We start from the raw sequence: 4,612 nt of genomic DNA on the forward strand, positions 1-4,612 counted from the left end.
AAATCTGGCCTGAACACATACTTCCTTATTCTAATAAATGTAGTAACAGGTCATGGGGGCTGCATGACTGGAACACTTCGAAATTCCTGCCCTGGAGTGGTGATAGAAGAGCTTAGACAAACTCTCCTGAGCCTTGGGTTAACAGTCATGAATAGGGCAAAATCCTCAAACTATTTGTCAGGAAGGAGATGGTGAATTCTGCAGAGTAACTGGCTCCTCCTTGTCCACTGAAGACACATTTTGAAATTCGCCTTGGATGCCTGAAAGCACAGCTGGGTGGACTCTGTATATTCTATGATTTTCTACATTAATCCATAGCAACGGTGAACTTCAATTCATAAGTTAGGCACAGTATATGATAAGATAATAAAAACACAATTTTTCTTACTTACTCAAGATGCAGTAATTTTCATGCCATTTTCTCTGTTTCTGTGTCTTCTCCTGTACTTTTAAGTTTTTTAATCATGGCAATTCTGAATTCTTTATCTGTCAGGAAGAGAAACACCAGCACCAGTGTCCATGGTGCTGGGTTCTGGAGGCTCACTTTTTCTCTGTGGTGAGGTGTTCTCAGGGGGGCTTACTTAACCATTTGTAATTTTCTTTCTTCCCATTGTTTGTTTCCAGTTTGTCACAGACTTAGGGCCTCTGGCCACTGTGGCTGGTGGGTAGGTGTGAGGGTGGGGTTTTCCTCAGCTTCTGTCAAACGGACCTCTGTTACTGTTAGGGTCTGAAATCACTGGGTTGCCTCCTGCGACAAAGGACAGGACCAGAGATGCACAAGCAAGCGGAGTTTATTGAGCCAGCTATCTGGGGTCAAGCTTTCCTGCAGGCACGCAGGCCACACAAGGAGAGCAAGACCCCGACCATAGGAATGCTAGAGAATATATAAGCCCTGTCGGCCGTTACATACGTCATAGCTGGTGCAAATTCAAAGAGTAACAAACTTCACAGCACTCAAGGACAGGTTGGCAAGACACCCAAGGACAGGTTTCCAAGTCAGATGTCTCAGTCGTGAGACAGGAGCTGATATCAGGGTCTAGTTTCCAGCCAGTTCCAGGAGCTGGCACCAGGAATGTTATGGTGAGTCAGAGACCCTGACAGAGGGCCTAGCCAGAGGGGCTTAACATTATCAGGGTATGGGGATTACTGTGGAGTAGCAGAAAAGCAAAACAATCTCACTCAGCAAAGCTCTGCTAACATAACAGTTCAAGAGATTTTGTAACAAGGAGGGTGATGGGAGAAGAGATTCGGTTCTGAGTCTCCTTCTCCTAGGTTCTACATGAAGAGGTCACCTGCTGCTCAAGGCCAATTGCTGAGTGGCAATTGCTCAGTCTTCGTTTCGTCACAAAAATAGAACAGTTATGATAATCTCTTCTGACACCAGTCTTGTGATTATGTGAACATTGTCTCATATCTTACTGAGTGTAATAATTTTTGACTTGTGGTTGATTGTGGTAACTGAAATTGTGGAAAGTTACTCCTAAAATAAAGGGATAGCTCCTTATACTGTACAGCATTTACAAAGCATCTCTGTGCTGTTTTATTTTTGTTTCATTTTTAAGACATTTATTTGTGCATAAAGAACTGGGGTACAGGCTAGAGGTGCAGGGGGTGGTAAGAGGATTCACCAGAGATAGAGTGGGGAGCAGATTGATGAAGTACACTGCTGAGGTGAGCAGTGGCAGATCAGGAGAGGTCTGCTGCACCAAGTGGATCACCTCCCTGGCCCCTGGATTGAACTTGAGCTGAAGGGGCTGTGGTTAGCTTCCTAGTGCTGTTTTAACCCCTTGTACCAGGGAGGGCCCCAGTGCTGTTTTTGCATTCTGCCCACTGGGGAGGGGTTTGAGGCAGTTTTTTTTTTTTCCCCCAATAGATTTGTAAATTGAGGCTTAGGTAGTTCTCTGGCTACACAGTCAGTGGCAGAGCAGAACTCAGATCCTGGTGCCCTCTCACCCAGAGCCCCACTGTTTTAAAGTGAAGGGTGAAGTGATTCTCTAGGCAAATTTGACCAGTTTCCCTCCCTCCTCCTCCCTGTTTTTCCTTCTCCCCTCCTCCTCCCACCAGCCCCCATATCTATGAATCTCCACAAAGCCTGAATGGCTTGCACATCCTTACTTTGGAAACAACCTTCAGCGCTGGGACAGGAACCTTTGACTCAGTTACACCCCAACTGCTGAATGGTGCCTGCCAACTTTCCCCCTCTATAAAAAGCCATTGTTTACGAAGAACAAAGCATTGACATCAGTTTCAAGGTCTGAGCCATGGGAAGGGCCCAGGTACTAGGCTGCTTTCTCCAACTTTACACCAAGAGAATTTAGGCAAGGAGAGCAAGGCTAGTGGGATTATAAGCACACAGATGAGCTTTTAAGAGGGGCCACAAAATCTATGGTGTCTGAAGGACGGGATGGAAGAATGGTGAGGGAGATCCTGAAGCCCAGACTTGCGTGACAGAGGATAGTGGGCTCATTCTCTGCACCCCACTTCTTGGGTCCATGACAGTCATTTTGAAGACAGGTCTTCTCTGGCCATCCTGTGCAGCCCAGGTGTAGAAGACCAATGCCCGACTAAGAAAAGTTGTGTTCTAGAAGGAAGAAAGGGAGAGAAGAAAGACGGAAGAAAAGCACAAGGTAAATTCTGTCCTTACAGTGATGTGCTACTTTCCTCTAGCCTGGGGTTCTACACACAGTCATTCCCAATTGGCACTTTAGCTGAAGGTTTTAAAGGTGACTCATCTGAGATGCCTTTCTATTGTTCAGTTACTTGGAAAGATAATTCCCAGAATCAAGAATGAGCTGGTTAGCTGTGGTGACAGAAAGAGCATGTGTCTCTGACTTACTCTCCGTGCCCCTCCCTATCCACCAGGATTAGTACCTCGGCTTCCTGGGGGTGAGGAGTCAGAGACAGTCTTTAGGGGCAAGAAAAAACCTGCCATCACGTGCCTGGTGATTAAGGGTAGAACTCAGTGAAGTAAATGCCTAGTTAGGTTTTCTATCCCAAGTTTGGACTCCTTATATGTCATTTAACTGCTCACTTTTTCATACTTCCGGACAAATTCTGACTAGAGAGACACGGATCAAGGAAGAAGGTGCAGTGTGTGCGACGTGGAGAGACATGGAGGTGGAGGGCAGACAGTGAGGTAGCAAGGCCTCACAGTGGGTCTTGAGGTTGGGCGGCAGAACACACTCAACACCAGTGTGTTCCAGAAGGTCACACATGTCACATATTTCAACACTGTGAACCCACCTTTGTCTCAGCTTTGCCATCGGTATGGCCCAGGCTGGTGCATAGAGCCAAGGAGAATAAGAAAGCTGGCCCTGGGCCAACAGGAAATGAGCACAGTGCCCTCCCTCCGCTTCCACTCCACGGCAGAGTTGTGGGTGTCATAGAGTGGAGTCAGGCTGAGGGCACAAGCAGTTCTGGTCTCAAGTCGGGTCTGTTTTAAGTAGCTGAGTGACCCTTTGCAAGGCAGTCCACCTTGCCTGGCTTCGTTTCTTTCTCTTATGAGATGGGCTGACCAGCCCTACTGGCTGGCAAGATTGCTGAGAGTTAAAGGAGCCCCTGCTTTACGGTGAGAGCTCAGCACCGGCTACCTGGAGGTCTCAGCTTGGCTTCCTGGGCCTTGGGAGTCCCTCTGGCATCATGAGGAAGGAGTGTGTGTGTGTGTGTGTGTGTGTGTGTGTGTATGTGGTTACTTCTGTTCCTACCCACCATTTGTCAAAGTTTTATTTTATGTTATGCAGCTGGAAAATGGGGTGTCTTCCATCAGTGAGCGTGCACACAGGCAGTTTCTACTGTTCCAGGGACCATTTACCCAGGTAATCAAGGTTAGCAGCTGAGTTTGCCCAATCTAGCTGTAGAAGAGCCCGGATTGTCACAAGTTCAGTGCAGGTGACTCTTATCAGGCTTGTCCAAAGACACCTGACATAGCAGGAGCAAAGGTACATTTGCATCAATTAGCATATGCTTGCTTAAATCCCAAAAACTACATGGTCATTTTTCTGCCAGTTTTCAAGTTAAAATGTGACTGTATTTCCTTACAAAATTATTTCACTACAAGAGACTTTACCTGTGAAAAAGTTCGATGCAACTTGAGCTGGACTATTAAGAGTCAGAAATGAGGGAGAAAGAAGGGAGTCCTTTCTCTCATCTGCAGGATTTTCTCTATTTGGTAAAAAAAAAAAAAAAAAAGTGGGAAATTATACACACACATATACATCTTTCCTCAAGTTAAGTCAATGAAGAAAACCCAAATTTCACCCTCAGCTCCCCCTAACCTCCCAAGATCACTTTTTGAGGAGTGGATTTATCAGCCTTTAATGATGGTGCATACCTTAAAGTGGAAAACTGCCACCGGGCCTGATCTCCAGACGTGTGTCCAGTGAAGCTGGGTTGTATAGCAAGATTGGGGATTCCTTAGTCTCAAGCTCTAGCTGAACTCTGCAGTTAACCTTGATCTAAAGATATGTCAGCTTAGGTCTTGCCGGAAAACTTAAATATATATATATGGAGGTTGCATAAGTGCTAATGCAGAATCCCTGGGCTCCAAAGAACTCCAGGTCATGTACCTTCCCCACCTTGCCATAAGTTACCTGGACCTGGCAAAGACATGTTA

General features: G+C 46.2%; 1 long non-coding RNA gene across 1 annotated transcript; it reads right to left on the reverse strand.

Annotated features, from left to right (window-relative positions):
* Positions 1–2,068: 2,068 nt before the first annotated feature.
* On the reverse strand, positions 2,069–4,575 carry LOC105853810. Its single transcript, XR_001145579.1, has 3 exons — positions 4,331–4,575; positions 4,067–4,161; positions 2,069–2,581 (listed from the first exon to the last, which is right to left on the reverse strand). It is a non-coding gene; the product is annotated as an uncharacterized LOC105853810 (long non-coding RNA).
* Between the last annotated feature and the right edge of the window lie 37 nt (positions 4,576–4,612).

This window comes from Condylura cristata, unplaced genomic scaffold (assembly GCF_000260355.1).
Source record: "Condylura cristata isolate star-nosed mole 26May11 unplaced genomic scaffold, ConCri1.0 scaffold00018, whole genome shotgun sequence".
NCBI classification, from domain to species: Eukaryota; Metazoa; Chordata; class Mammalia; order Eulipotyphla; family Talpidae; genus Condylura; species Condylura cristata.